This window comes from Diceros bicornis, chromosome 4 (genome assembly GCF_020826845.1).
Source record: "Diceros bicornis minor isolate mBicDic1 chromosome 4, mDicBic1.mat.cur, whole genome shotgun sequence".
Lineage (NCBI taxonomy): Eukaryota > Metazoa > Chordata > Mammalia > Perissodactyla > Rhinocerotidae > Diceros > Diceros bicornis.
The window spans coordinates 101859072-101876013 of record NC_080743.1 but is presented as its reverse complement, the minus strand read 5'-3'; positions in this window follow the sequence as shown (position 1 = coordinate 101876013).

The window sequence follows — 16942 nt, the reverse complement described above, 5'->3', positions numbered from 1 at the left end:
GACATCTTATTTTACATATATTGTTGATTCATTAACATTTGAACTCACAGCCAATGGTACTATAACTCGTGCTTGAATGAGGTTTATCTAGCACACGTGTTTTCTCGGTAAGGCACATCACAGCCTTCTTGCGCTTTGGAACACTATACAGCACTTCAGCACTGGGGGTCATTTGAAACAGTGAAATCACCAACAAAAAGCACAAAAATGCAAAAAATGTGGCACTAGTAGACCACAAAAAGACACTGGTTCACAGTTTGAGAGCTGAAATAAGAAAGCAGAACTTCACCTTGTTCAACCTCAGCTGGGAACATGTGTGTCGACTGATTCAAATTTTTCCCACTCTCTGCATGCGCATGTCCATGAATGACCAAAAGTGTCAAGAGTATTGACTTGGGGGTTACAAATAAATTGTAGCAAATAGGTAAATTCACAAATACAGAATCTACAAATAATGAGGATTGACTTTATGTATGCATGTACAAGCCACAAATTAAAAATTGCGTAATTTTGGTGATTCCACACCTGAGTTAAATGCTGATATATTTACATTTAAAACTGGCACTGCACAATATAAAGATGAGTGGTAAAATTCATGCTAACAATATAAAACCTTAACTTTACTTAAAATGGCATTAAATAGTAAATAAAAAACACCATGACAAGTCAAAAGAGAGACTGGAAGAAAGGAAAAGCTTTATATTTAGCACCTCTAACAGTACTTTCTCCTATTTTTTAAACAAGGGCCCCCACATTGTTATTTTGCACTTGGCCCCACAAATTATGTAGCTGGCCCTGTTCCCATGGGCCTCCCTTCCCCACCCTCAGGTTCACGTGCTCGCCCAAGTCCCTTCATGGGAATATGGGACATTCCACCTCCCCGCTCCAGCTGTTGAAAACACATCTCTCTCACAAGGAGAACTGTAGCTCCCTCAGTCCTTGGCTCCCACCAGCACACTACAACCAAGGCTAGATTTTACAGTCCTGAGTGTCAGCTGGATGGACAATAAATGGCCAGCCCCACCTACACTAGCAGACTCCTATAGGGAAAGACAGGCCCCAGTCCAAAGGTCAAATGGGCAAGCTTTCCACCCTGTTTACTTTTCGCTATTCTATCAGTGCAGAATGTGAGCCTCTGGCTGGTCCCTTCAATTAGTCAATCTATTAAAGTAATAAAATCTTAAACCATGGAGGTTCCAAAAAGAGATACGGGGAAAAGTTTTATAATCTCAGAGTGGTAAAGGTCTTTCTAAATGTGAACCCAAATCTAGAAAGCGATAAAAAGAAAGACTGGTACATTTGGCTACTGTGTTAGTTTTCTGTTGCTGCAAACTTAGTCATTTAAAACAACATAAATTTATTATCTTACATTTCTAGAAGGCAGAAGTCTGAAATGGGTCTCATAGTACTAAAACCAAGGTGTTGGCAGGGCTGTGTTCCTTCAGGAGGCTCCAGGGAGGAATCTGTTTCCTTGCCTTTTCTGGTTTCTAGGGGCTGCCTGCACTCCATGGCTCATGGACCCCTCCTCTATCTTCAGACCACACCCTCAAGCCTCTGCTTCTGTCATCACACCTCCTTTTCTGGTTCTTACTCTCTTGTCTCCCTCTTATAAAGACCCTTGTGATTACATTGTGCCCACCCAGATAATCCAGGATAATCTCTCCATCTCAAAATTCTTAACTTAATCACATTGAGAAGTTTGTTTTACCACATAAGGGAACATATTCACAGATTCCAGGGATTAAGACAGGAACATGTTTGGGGAGAGGGCATTATTTCATCTACCACAACTACAGAACAGATTAATATCTCTGATGATAGAGGAACCTGATAATATCTGAAGCCGTGTTATGAGATTCAGAGAAGTAAAAAGATATATGCACACACAGGCACACACACATCTGGGTTTCAAAAGAAGAGATGAGACAGTAGGAAGAAGGCTTCTAGGCCTGGCACATTCCCTGTTTCCTTGATAAACTGATTTAGATTATATACCAGACATGGTATTAATTTAGGGGAGGTGCTTCCTTTCCTGGAAGTCACAGCAAACACCAAAGCAGAAGCCAGCCATATGCAGCCACCAAAACCCTGAGAGGTAACAGGCAGACACATCAGGGGAAGTCTCCAGTCGGCTAACTTAATTCAAGATCCCTAGGTAACTTGCACTCAGATGCTGAGACTCTCTGACAGAAGCTTGAGTTTGTCTCAGGTGTCCTTGAGAACCCTGACTCTCTGTAAGTGGGGAAAATCCATTCTTGATAATCCCAGATCAAGACATAACTCTCCAAGTGTGTTCTAATTTTGTGAAATCTCATGTGAAAAGAATATGTGTTCAGTTGCTATTGAGTGGAATGCTCTAAAAATGTCAGTTAGGTCAAGCTGGTTGATAGTGTTGTTCAGGTCTTACATATCATTACTGATTTTCCTTCTACTTGTTCTATCAATTACTCAGAGAGGAGTATTCAAGTCTTCAAAGATAATTGTGGATTTGTCTATTTATCCTTTCAGTTCTACCCATTTTGTCTTCACGAATTTTGAAGCTATATTGTTAGTTGCATACACATTTAGGAGTGTTATGTTTTCTTGGTGAATTGACTCTTTTGTCATTATTTAATGTCCCTCTTTATCACTGGTAGTATTCCTTGTTCTGAAGTCTACTTTATCTGACATTAAAATAGCCACTACTTCTTTCTTTCCTTCCTTCCTTTCAGTTAAAAAATATTTAACTCTTTTTCTTTTGAAATAATTTTAGACTTACAGAAAAGTTGCAAAAATAATACAGAGATTTCCCATGTATACTTCACCAAACATCGCCTAATGTTAACACTTTGCATAACTATGATATAATGATTAAAACTGAGAAATTAACATTGGTACAATAGTATTAACTAATCTATAGACTTTATTTGGATTTTACCAGCTTTTCACCAATGTCATTTTTCGTTCCAGGATCCAATCCAGGATCCCATATAACATTTAGTTGTGTTAGTCTCCACCAATCTGTGGCAGTTCCTCATTCTTGCCTTGTCTTACATGACCTTTACACTTTTGAACAGTACTAGTCAGTTATTTTGTAAAATATTCCTCAATTTGTGTTTGTCTGATGTTTTCTTATGATTAGATTGATGTTATTCATTTTGGGCAAGAAAACTGCATAATGTGCCCTTATTAGTGCATTATATCAGCAGGTACCTCATATCAATATGTCTTATTACTGGTGATGTGTAACTTGATCACAGGGTGTCTGCAAGTTTTCCCTACTGTAAAGTGACTATTTTCCCCTTTTGTAATAAATAAATATCTGGGGAAAGATACTTTGAGACTATTCAAATACCCAGTTTCTTCTCAAACTTTCTCCCATTAATTTTAGCATCCATTGGTGAATCTTGCCTGCAAAAATTATTACAGTGGTGGCATAATGATGATTTTCTATTTCCTTCACTCCCTCTCCATTGATTAACTGGAATTTATCTGTAAAGAAGACCTGTCCTTTCTCTCCCACCAGCTTTCTTTTTGATTAGTGTTTGCATGGTATAGCCTTTTCCATCTTTTTACTTTTAACCTATCTAGTTCTTTGTATTTAAAGTACATGTCTTGTATATAGCCTATGTTGTGGTATTTTTAAAAAATCATTTATTGAAGTGAAATTCAAATAACATAAAATTAACCCATTTGAAGTGAACAATTCAGTGGTTTTTAGCAAAATTACAATGCTGTTGCAACCATGATGTGATCTATTAAAATTCAATCTGACAATCTCTTCCTTTTAATTGGTATATTCAGACCATTTACATGTAATATAATTATTAATATGATTGTATTTAGGGCTACCATTTTATTATGTGTTTTATGCTTTTACTTTCTGTGTCTTTTGTTGTTGTTTTTGTTCTAATTTTCCTGCTTTTTTTTATTATTTGAATATTTTTTATTATTCCATTTTAACTTATCTGTTAGCTTTTTGGCTATATCCCTTTCAGTTATTATTATAGGGGTTGCTCTAGGAAATAAAGTATATATACTTAACTTTTCATGGTTTACGCAGAGTTAATATTTTACTACCTCAAGTCATATGTAGAAGCTTTCAACCATCTAGGCCTTTTTACCCTTCCTCCTCTATATCATAGCTGTCATATGTATTATGCATACGTTTGAAAACTCCAACAGGCAATGATATGATTTTTGCTTTCACTCAATCACACATATTTAAAGAAACTTGAGAGAAGAAAAATAAACTTTTATACTTACCTAGCTATTTACCACTTCTGTTGCTCTGCTTTTATTCCTGAAGTTCTAAGTTTCCCTCTGGTATTATTTTCCTTCAGTGTGAAGAACTTCCTTTAGCAATTCTCTTAGAACAGGTCTCTTGATGACAAATTCTCTTAGTTTTCTTTCATTTGAGAATATCTTTATTTAGCCTTTATTCCCGAAGAATATTTTTGCTGAATATAGAATTCTGGGTTGACAGATGTTTTCTTTTAGCACTTTAAAGATTTTGTTCCACTGTTTTCTGGTCTCCACGGTTTCTGAGGAGAAATCTACTGTCATTCAAGTCATTGTTCACCTATGTGTCCCCCATATTTCACTTTTCTCTAGCTGATTTCAAGAATTTTTCTTTACCTTTTGTTTTCAGCAGTTTAATTATGATGTGTCTTTATGTGGTTTTCCTTGAGTTTATCCTATTTAGGATTCACCAAGCTTCTTGAATCTGTAAATTTATGTCTTTTATTAAATTTGGGAAGTTTTTAGATATTATTTCTTCTAACATTTTTCTGCATCAATCTGTCTCTCCTCTTCTTCAGAACTCCAATGGTATAAAAGTTAGAACTTTTGCTATTGTTCCACAGATCCCTGAGATTCTGTTCATTTTTTTCCTAATTGTTTTTCTCTTTATTCTTCAGATTGAATACATTCTACTGATCTATTTTGAAGTTTATCGACTCTCTCTTTGTCATCTCCATTCTGCTGTTAGCCCATCAAATTAATTTTTTAATTTCACGTATTGTATTTTTTCAGTTCTAAAAATTTTCTGTTTGGTTCTTTTTTATAGTTTCTGTTTCTCTTCCAAGAACTTCTTCTTTCCATTTATTTCAGGTATGTTTACCATTAGTTCATGAAGCATAGTTACCATAGCTGTTTTAAAGTCTGTCTCATAATTCCAACATCTGGGTCATCTTGGGGTGGCAATGGTTAATTGTCCTATGAGAATTGATTGTACTTTCCTGTTATTGTGTGTGTGTTGTTAAGTTTCTTTTTATTGAGATATAATGGACATATAACACTACATTAGTTTCAGGTGTATAACATGTTTTGACTTTTTTCCTGTTCTTTTTATGTCAAGTAATTTTAATTTTATTTATTTTTTGTGTGTGCATGTGAGGAAGATTAGCCCTGAGCTAACATCTGTTGCCAATCCTTCTCTTTATGCTGAGGAAGATTGGTCCTGGGCTGACATCTGTGCCCATCTTCCTCTACCTTATATGGGATGCAGCCACAGCATGGCTTGATAAGCAGTGCATCAGTCCACACCTGGGATCTGAACCTGCAAATCCTGGCCCGCCAAAGTGGAGCATGTGAACCCAACCACTACACCACTGGGCCAGCCTCGTCAAGTAATTTTAGATTATGTCCTGGTCATTTTTAATATTGTGTTGTATAAACTTTGTGTCTAATGAAATTCCTCTGAAGAATGTTGATTTTTTCTTTTCGTTATAGCAGGCAATCATCCTGGTTAGGTTCAGACTGTTAGTTCTGCTTCACTGTCTGTGGTCAGTGGCTTACCTCTCAGTTCTGTTCTCAAAGACTTGCTGTGCTAGTTTGGGCCTGTCCCATGCAAGCACAGTTCAAGTGTGAGCCCATGACATGTACGGGTTTATACACAGAATTATGTGACCCCCTTCCAGTTCTCTCCTTCTCGTGAGTCCTCCAACACTCTCAAGCCCTCAGGGTCACCTTTTCTGGTTCCTCTGGCCAGAAAGATGGGATTTCTATTGGAATTTTAGTTGCTCGCACTGCCACCAAAGTGCAGCTCTACAACTAGGGCCCACCTTCAGAGCAAAGCTGAGAGAGGAAAAATATAAGGATCACACACACACCCTCTCTTCAGTCTCCATTTTCTGGTTCTTCTTTCTGGAAAGATGGAGTTTCTACCACAAGGTTAGCCTCTTGTTCCCCCACCACATAGTTTTGCAAATGGTATCTGCCCTCAGATCAAAGCAATGAGAGAAAAGAGAAAAAAGTTTAAAAAAACAAGAAACTCATCTCTATATAGCTCACTTCTCTAAGATTTGACTTCTCTCCACAATTCATCTTCTTTTGTTTACTTTCAAGATCCTCATTCAGTTGCCTTTCATGTAGTGTTCACAGTTTTTAGTTGTAATCCATAGGACACAGAAGTGGGCTTATTTCATCTAGGACAGAACCAAAAACCTTGCTTTTATTATTTTTATGCTTGAGTTATTTAATCAAAAAGAAAAATGTTCTGGCTTATTCAGCCTGATGCAGAATCCGTTTTCGAGTCTCTCATATCTTCTGTCAAATATAATTTCTTCCAGGATTAAAGCAGGTTGGATAATATTCTTTGAAATATGATGTCTGGGATGGTACACAGAAAAGTTGAGAACCACTGATCTGACAAGCTATAGTTCATCCTCAGTTTGTTCTGGCCACTCCGTTAGCCACAGGTCAGCAGAAACACATTCAGTTGGTCACCTCACTAGGGTTTGGGCCAGTGTTGATTTTTTAAAATGACTTTATCAACAGGCTTAGCCTCTTAATTAATTAGAGAATTTTAAAAATCTGTTTTCCCTTGTTTTCTATATCTTAAGACCTATTAGGTTGCATTGTCTGTGTGCCTGGGGATACCAAGCAGTTCTTAAAACAAACAGACTAACGAAAAACTGTATGAATCCTTGATTGACTCCCAAAAGCTCATGTAAGGAAGAGAGCCTATTTTATGCCTTTGCACAGTCAATCTTAGCCTGTGTTCAGGTTTTGTTTCTTCACCTGCTCAGATGCAAGGAAAGAAGGCAGATGATGGGGGAAGAGAAGACTCTCCATGTATCACTAACTCAATCAAATTCAATTAGCAAACACACCAACGCTGGATGTCATCCAATGCTCACTCTCTCATACATGGCAAAACACGGGTGGGTCTGAGTCCTTAAACAGCCAGCTCCTGATGAACCCCTCCTGCAGACTTGGGGAATGACTGAACAGTCTCAAGCCCCCTTTATGCATTCTTCACCAACATACTTCCCCAAACACTGTGGTAGGCACTTTCAAATATCTCATTTCATGAGCAAAGCCTTATCTGGATGTCAATTTGGGGTCCCTGGATGGCCCAGGGCCACTTCACAGTTGAAAAATCTGCTTGGTCTAAAATGAAAGTTGACAGCCAACATGTGGAGTGGTCTGGGAGAAATTTTTTTACCAAAGATACTTGAATTTATTACTTTTGGGAAAAGGCTCCACCTTCAGCTCAAGGTTCTCCAGGAAAACAAGCTTTTGGCAGAGTCCACATTCTCAACAGCCTTTCCAGCAACCTGATATGCCTGCTATACAAGAAAGGACCTAAAATCCAAAGTCCAATAAAGAGAATTTCTATATCTACGCCATATTGTCATCAAGTCCTGCTATAGACTGAATGTCTGTGTCTCCCTCAACCTCATATGTTGAAACCTAATCCCCAATGTGATGGTATTTGGAGATGGGGCCTTTGAGAGATGATTAGGTCATGAGGGTAAATCCCTCATGAATGGGATTACTGCCTTTATAAAAGAGATCCCAGAGAGCTAGCTTGCCCCTTCCACCATGTGAAGACACAGCGAGGAGACAGCCGTCTATGAACCAGGAAACAGGCCCTCACCAGACATCAAATCTGCTGGGAACTTGATCTTGGACTTCCCAGACTCCAGAATTGTGAGAAATAAATGTTTATTGTTTCTAAGTGACCCAGTCTATGATATTCTGTTATAGCAGCCTTAAAGGGCTAGACAAGTCCTATCTTTAATACTCAAAAGAAGGCATTCAATCACAGATGCCCAGGAGTTCCTTCCTCCTCCCACATGGCTGATATCTTCACAACATACGTGACATAAAACTGGTGTGTGAAAGTTATTTAATGTTTCTTTCATTCACTCAGCAAATACTTACAGAGTGCATGCTCTGTGCTAGACACATTTTTAGGCCCTGTGAGTAAAACTGTGAATAAGACAGAAAATCTCTGGGCCCTTATGGAGCATACAACCCAGCAGGGAGAAAGGTAATACAAACAAATGGGGTGACTACAGATTGTGACAAGTGCCATAGTGCCATGAAGGAAATGAACAGAATCGTGAGTTAGGGTGATTGAGGAAGGCCTTATATAGATAGAGCGGTCAGAGATGGCCTCTCTGAGGGGGTGAGCTTTGAGCCAAGGCCTGAAGGATGAAAAGGAGCTAGCTGGGAAGAGCATTCCAGAAGGAATCCCACATACAAAGGCCCAGAGGCAGAAAAGCTCTCAGTGTGCTTGAGGAACAGAGAGATGGCTAGTGTGGCTGCAGTGTGGTGAATGACGGGGGAATGATGGGAAAGGAGGGTGGAGATGGGGCAGGTCATGCAGCATCATTTAGGTCGCAAACAGGCATCTGCATTCTTTTTGTGTGTGTGTGTGAGGAAGACCAGCCCTGAGCTAACATCCGCTGCCAATCCTCCTCTTTTTGCTGAGAAAGACTGGCCCTGGGCTAACATCCATGCCCATCTTCCTCCACTTTATATGGGACACCGCCACAGTGTGGCTTGACAAGTGGTGCGTCGGTGCGCGCCCGGGGTTCCGAACCGGCGAACCAGGGGCTGTCGAAGCGGAGGGGGCAAACTTAACCGCTGTGCCACCAGGCGGCACCCGAGCATCTGCATTCTAATTGCCGTGGGAAGCCACTTAAGGGTTTTAAGCAGGAGAGTGATGTGATCTGATTTCTGTTTTAAACCTGCTGTACAAAGAATGTACTGAAAAGGGGCAAAAATAGAAGGAAGCAAGAAAACCAGTCAGGACGCTGCAGGAGCCACCCAGGAAAGACACGATGATAGCTTAGACTGGGGCTGAGGCTGTGGGTGTGGAGAGGTGGATAGGTTTGAGATGTATTTTGGAGGTAGAAGTGACAAGCCTTAGAGGATATCAGGGATGACTCCTGGGTTTGGGGACTAAGCAAGGAGATGATGAGTAGATGGTATACCCTTTACTGGGATGGGGAAGACTGAGGAGAAACAGGTTTGGGAGTGGGGAATTAAGGGCGCTGCTTTGGATATATTACATTTGAGATACTGTTAGAGAGCCGAGTAGAGATGTCAAGCGGGTAATTAGATGAAGTTTGGAGTCTAGGGGAGTCATGAGCCCATTTTTCTTGTTGTTAGTGCCATCGAGTTGATTCCAACTCCTAGTGACCCTGTGGACAGCAGAGTGGAACCCTGCCCAGTCTTTTTGCGCTGTCCTCCTCTCGCCTTCCAGCACTAATTAGACAATGCTCTGCTTCTATTCATAGGGTTTTCATGGCTGATTGTTTTGGAAATGGGTGGCCAGGTCCTTCTTCCTAGTCTGTCTAGTCTGGAAGCTCCACTGAAACCTGTCCGCCACGGGTGACCCTGCTGGTATTTGAAATACTAATGGCATAGCTTCAACATCACAGCAACAGGCAGCTGCCACAGTATGACAACTGATGTATAAATGAAAAGCAATAGGATATATTGGAGTATATGAGAAAGCCATTCAGTTTAAAACTAATTCAACCTGACCTTCTTTTTCCAGAAAGGCCTGAAGTGGCCTTTTGAGCATGCATTGTACATCTGCTTTAAACATTTACAATATCCCAAAGCCAAGAACGATGCCCTTAAAGACAGGGATGTTGCCTCCCCCATATCAGCATTTCTTTAAGGATAAGCATTTCTTCCTGGAAACTAAGGCTTAATTACTAACCTGCTTTCACTCATCTTGTAACCACTGACCTGCTGACCACTGACTTGCTGTGCTAGCAAAGCATCTCACAACAGCAGTAGAAGAGATATTCCTGTCACATATCATGGATGCTCTTTGTTCCAAGATGGTATATAACCCCTCTGTACACCCCACTTCTTTTTTTTTTTTTTTGTGAGGAAGATCATCCCTGAGCTAACATCTGCCAATCCTCCTCTTTTTGCTGAGGAAGACTGGCCCTGGGCTAACATCCATGCCCATCTTCCTCTACTTTATATGGGATGCCACCACAGCATGGCTTGCCAAGTGGTGCGTCAGTGTGTGCCCAGGATCTGAACCTGTGAACCCCCGGCCGCCACAGCAGACCGAGCGCACTTAACCGCTTGCGCCACCGGGCCGGCCTCTATACACCCCACTTCTTCGGAGAGCTTCCTTCCTTGGCGGAAAAGTTCTCTCAGGCTACTCCTCAAATTGGCTCATAATAAACTCACCCAAATTTTGATTTATAGATTGGTTATGGATTATTTTCATCGACACAACCGACAGACAGGTGGAAACAGTCTCAGGCCGCAGCGGTGAGAATACCGGATCTTAACCACTCGACTGTCATATACCTATAAGCCCTTAGACAGTATTTAAAGCCATGGAAGGAGAAGTGGTCCCCTAGGAAGACAATCAGGATAGAGGAAAGAAGGAGATGCAAGTCCCAGCCTAGGGCTCTGACATTTGGAAGTTGGAGAGAAGAGCCAGGAAAAGAGACTGAGTGCCTGATGCTGTAGGAGGAAGACCACAGAGCATGTCGTCACAGAAGCCATGCAGAGAGAATGTTTCCAAGAAGGAGTGGTCATCTATGGCCAATGATGCCGAGAGGTTGAGTGCGAAGGGGCACGAACATATTCTTTGAATTTGCCAACATGGAGGACATAGTAACATCAGTTTCTCCATCAGTGAAATGGGTTGTTCTGAGGATTATGGATTTTAGAGTGTCTACATCCCAGACGTCATTAGCCTGAATTCAAATAATTTTACTTTTGCAATGATACTCTATCAGTGACTCTCAAACTTTAGTGTTTATTAGAACCACCTGGAGGGCTTGTTAAAATACAGGTTTTCTGATTCAGTAGGTCTGAGAATTTGCATTCCTAACAACCTTCCAGGTGTTGCTGAGCCTCTACCTGTTTGACAAATAGAAAGCTACAGTCTTTTCCAGGGGTTACCTTTTGCTCTTGTTTTTGAGAATCCCCATGTTGCCTACATGTCCACAAATAGCCCTGGTTACTGCTTACTACTTCAGCCTGCTAGTGAAAGATAGACTAAAATACACTTTGATCTAGACTCTGCAATTCCTGTTCCCTACAGCCCGTCAGAGATACCACTCTGACCAAGTCAGCCCTGCCTGCCAACCTCTGCCCCAGCAATGGGCAGCCAGGCACCTGCTCCCAGAGCTAATCATGGGACCACAGATCGACATTCAGTAGAGCAAGAAATATGTCAATAGCACTGGTGTCAGTTTCTTGCCTTAAATCCCAGAAGTCCTGAAGGAATAAAATTCTAGTGAACTGACTTCTGAAGGTCTTAGTGTAGGTTTCTGTAGGTTTCCTCAGACAGGAAAACTTTAGTGAAATGGAAGGGAACATACTCCGTCTCCATTAAACCCAGTCAGAGCCATCCCACGGCAAAGCTGCCTGGCTCTCCAAGTGGTAAGCTCATTCAATTCACACACATACTCTCCTTCAGAGTCACTTCCCTCCACCTCTGCCTTAACTCACTCTCAGGGCACACAAGATACACTGTTGAAGGGGTTCTCCCTTAGGCCTTTGAGTTGAGTCTGGGTCACCAGCCCCAAATCCATTTTGCCTTATAGGGATTTTCCTCCTGGGAACCCAATTGTGCTTTCTTGAAATCTAACTTTGGCTGGGCCTTCCCAATCTGTCAGTCATGTTTTTATAGCCTTAAGTCTCAGTGGGGATAGTTCCTGTTCCCTCTGTTTTGTGGGGTGGGTCAATTTCTGAATAAATTTGTGGCTACAGAAAGATACGAGGAATTTCACCGGAACCCACCAACCACAGCAACCAAGCCCCAAAAGCAAGTAGATGCACTGGGGAAAGGGCATTGTTGAACTCCTCTCAGCAAGAGCTCAAGGCCCTGCCCAGGCCTGTAAGACACTTAGTATGTACATGGTGGGACAGATGTTCAATAAATGATAGCTGTTACAATGATTGCCTGTTTCTGCCTATAAACTCATCCCTCTCCCCAGACCAGTTTCCCTTCAGGCTTTCCCTTACCTATCCCAGGGCCACAGCCCTAATCTTAGCCCTCATTTCTTCACAGCCAGATTGCTCCCAACATCTGACAGACCACCTAATCTCTCTTCCTCCAGCGTCTAGCTCCCCCAGTCCATTTTGTCATTTTGTTCCCTTGCACATGAAACAATGGTTCCCTATTTGTAATCACTCAAACTCTTCTCCCTGGCCTTCAAACCCTGCTCCCTAACTTACCCAATCTTAGCAATTACCGCCCCCCCCACCAAATTCATTCAAACACATATCGAATGCCTTCAGGCAGTGGGGCTATGAAGATGAGCAAGATGTTGCTCTTCGCAACGAGCTCACAGTATATAAAAAGAAGCAAATGAGCAATAAGCCAATTCCTAAACCATGTGACGAGGCACAGGCTGCTGGAACCCAGAGCTCACCAGTCAGTAGGCTGACTGAGGGTGGAGAAAAGGCATTTTAGGCAGAAGAAACTACATGTGCAAAAGCATGAGGGGGTTGAGAAGTAGGACACATTCAGGTTACCGCAGGTTATTCAACATGACAGAGCAAAGAGCTGCAGGGGTGGACTGGTAAGGTTTCAGGATGAGCAGGAAGGCAGGAGTGAGATTTTCAATATGAATAGATATTAATGGAAGTTTGGAATTTTCCTAAATGCAATTAATAGATGTATTATTAATAGAAGCTTAGAATTTATCCTAAAGACAATGGGCAATATCCGAAGGATTTTCAATAGAAGAGTAAATTTTAATTTTAAAATTCAGGTTTGGAATTATTCTGATTCATAGATAAGTCTAAATAAGAGACATGTTTATAACATGTTTTAAAGATCTTACAATACAGAGAGATCATGTGTTTGCGAGCATGGAAGAAAAGCTAAGAGGAGTGACCAGCATAGCTTCAATTACACCCTCCGTATCAGTGTCTATCCTATATAAAACAATATTTAGCTAGCCTATCAGGAATGTAAAACTAAAGCCATTACTAGGATAACTTCTGTTCATTTGCATAATACTGTGCATCTTCAAAGTATCAGTATGAACTCATTCACCACAGCAATGGACAAGCTCAAAGAAGCAAGACGGCTTCCCGTCAGTATAGAACAATCCAAGTGAATTCTGCCTCTTCTCAGGGGATGGATTAAAATTATACACGTTGAAAAAATTTTTCAATAGATAACACATGGTACAAAATTCAAATACTATAAGCCAGTAAAAAGTAAGCTTCTTCCCATGCCACTTGCCAGGTTTCCTCTGCCCCCTTGTTCCTCTCCAGAGGCAACTATTGTTCAGGTCTCTTGTGAACTCTTCCAGAGATGTTTTAGATATACACATGGTAACATTTTATCACGCTGTTTTGCATGTTCATACACATTAATACACAGAAGTACGTGATACAAAGCACATCATTCTTCTTCATGACAGCATAGAACTTCATTGTGTGGCTGTACTACTTTGTACTTAGCCAATATAGTATTTACAGGCACTTAGGTTATATCATATCCTTGTACATACATCATTTTTGCTTATATGTGAATACAAACATAGGATAAACTTCTAGATGTGGAATTTCTGGGTCAAAGTGTAGAGATTTTTTTAAAACTACTTTTTACACAATAAAAGCAACACATATGTAGTAAAACAAAATTACGTCAGGACAAAAAATTATACAATAAAAAGTCTCCATTCCACCTAAGACATCCAGCTCTGCTCTCCTCAGTTAACCACTGTTAATAGATTCTTCCAGAAAATCTTCTATGCATAAGCAAGTCTGTGTGTGTGTGTGTGTTTGTGTGTGTGTGCAGTGTTTAGATTATACTTGCATTTTAGAAAGAGAAATTCTATTGTAGTTCGGAAGGGAGACTAAACAGAGGGCAAGATGGAGAGGCAGCAAAAGCAAGGAAGAGGGTGTGGCAGCAATCTGGAAAATGAGCAACAAGTGATAAAGGCCTAAACTTAGCAGGAGCAATGGGAATGGAAAAGAAAAATGTAGTCAAGAGATATTTAGGAGGCGAAGTCAATAGGATTTCATAAGTATTGGGACATGGAGGTGAGGAAAGGAGAGGAGTCCTTGTTCACTCCCAGGGTTCTGACCTTAGTAACTGGGTGGATGGTGGGTGGCCATCCACTAAGACAAAGCCTTGAGGAGAGGAAGTGATATTGGGGACAAGGTGATGGTTTCAGTGTTTGGTATGCTGAATTTAAAGTGCCTCTGAAACATCCAGTTGAAGATTCCCATAGGCAGTTGGATAGAGATCTGGGTCAGAGACACAGATCTGAGAGTCACCACATATAATTAATTCATAGTTGAAACCAAGGAAATGGATGAAATCACCCAGGGAGAGAATGTAGAGTGTGAAAAGATGAGGGCTGAGGACTGAATCCTGGGGAACATCAACATTAAGTGAGGGACAGAGAAAGAGGAACCTGCAAAGGAACTAGAGAGCAGGCAGCGAGAGAATGTGGAAGGAAACCAAGACAGAATTTTGTCCTTTAAACCACAGGACGGAGAGTTTAAAGAAAGAGAAAATAGTCAATGAGGTCAAATGATTGTAAATGATTTGGAGTTGGACAGACCCGGGTGTGAATCCTGGCATTCCACTTACTAGCAATGACACCTAGGACACATCGCTAGAACTATATAAGCATTTGTAAAAAGAGGTTAATAATATTACTTATCTAGTAGAGTTATTGTGAGGATTAAATTGGATAATGTATATGAAGGTGTTAGTACAGTACCTAGCACATAATAAACTATCAATAAATGCTAATTAATAATAAGAAGAAAAATAAGCACTGAAAAGGATTCATTCAGTTTAAAACTGATGACCCTACCACAGTAATTTCAGAGATGCCGTGTGGATACAAAGCCAAATGAAATATATTGAAGAGTGTATGAGAGGTGAAAAAGCAGCCAAGGAGCTTGGCAATGAAGATAAGATAAGAAATTTGGTGTGCCAAAGGGAAATAAGGAATTTATCATAATGCTCACCCTTCCCCCACCCTTTTTTTAAATAGATGAGGGAGTCGTGTGTGTTACTAGGCTTTGGGAAACAACTAGAGAGAGACAAGTTAAAAATTCAAGACATGGGGGCTGGCCTGGTGGCGTAGTGGTTAGGTTCTCTGTTCAGGTTCAGATCCCGGGCGTGGACCTACGCACAGCTTATCAAGCCATGCTGTGGCAGGCGTCCCACATATAAAATAGAGGAAGATGGGCACAGATGGTACCTCAGGGCCAATCTTCCTCAGCAAAATGAGCAGGATTGGCAACAGATGTTAGCCCAGGGCTAATCTTTCTCAGGAAAAAGAAAAAATTCAAGAGACGGAGTAATGGTAGGATTGAGAAGGGACTACTTCCGTTGACTCCTTACTGTGGTCCCTCCTCCCGAACATCACCACTGGTTCAGCCTTTCTGAAACACAACTTTGCAAATGTCATGTCCTCTAGCGCTCTGTCCTTGTTCCAAAGCCTTCAAGGAATTCCTATTGTCCAAGGTATATTATTCAAATGCCTTCCCAACACTCAAGGCCCTCCACAATCTTGCTCTAACCTACTTTTACAATGTTTTCTCTTCCTATACCCTGTGGACTCTTCTTCTGTTGCATTTCTCTCCTCACTCCTTCAGGGGTCTCCCTAAAGTCGCTTCTTTCCTCATCTTCACTTCTCTCTCACCTCTCTCCTACTGTAGGTCAACTCGAGTCTTACTCCTTCCAGAAAGTATTTCCTGAAACACTGTACTTTTCAGTGACCACCTCTTCCTTTCTCACACTCCTAGAACCAAAGTAGAGGTTGCAGGCCAGTCCATGAAGTGATTTTTGTTTGTTTGTTTTATTTGAATTAGCTTCCAAATTTACAAATCAGAAATTTTCACATAAAAATGTGAATTTCTAGGGGACAGCCTGGTGGCGAGGTGGTTAAGTTCACACCCTCTGCTTGGGCAGCCTGGGGTTTGTGGGTTGGGATTCCTGGTGCGGACCTATGCACCGCTCATCAAGCCATGCTGTGGCAGCATCCCACATACAAAATAGAGGAAGATTGGCAACAGATGTTAGCTCAGGGCCAATCTTCCTCACTGGAAAAAAAAAAAGTGAATTTCTAGCTTCTCTTGAAAAATCAGAAGACATGGTAACATTAAGTCTGCATTCCCTCCTGGCAAGAATGGGCTGCGGTTGAGTGGTGACAGCTGGCCCTTTGCTAGGGCAGGCACTCTCAAGTTTCATTCTTACACCTGGCTCGCCATACTCACATACACAGGTGCCTGGGTCATGTAAGCATTTGAGTTTGTAACCCCAGGTCTAAACCATGGCTGGGCACTTGGCATACACTATCTGGTAGTTATTTATCTTTATCGTGTCTTCCAGAAAAGTTTCACATATTATGCCTATTTGGGATTCCCCACAAAGCCTAGTGCAATGACCTAAAGGAGGATACTAAGTGTAAGGGACATGATGATGATGATGAGAACCAAGTCTGCCTTTTCTTAACCAACCCATCACCCAACAAAACCACACTTATTCCCTTCCAAACTTAAATGCCGAGAAAAAATTCTACATAAGGAAACAAAATAGCCTCAGAAAGCTTTGGGAGTGAAGGGGGGAAGGCAGTCCTAGGAGGACTGATTTCAGTGACACCAGCCCGGGTCTTGCAGCTAGAGCAGGAAGTTTGAAATTTATCCATTGTTGTTAGCAGGCATTTGGGATTCCTGTCTAAGGCTTCTTGCTGGAAGG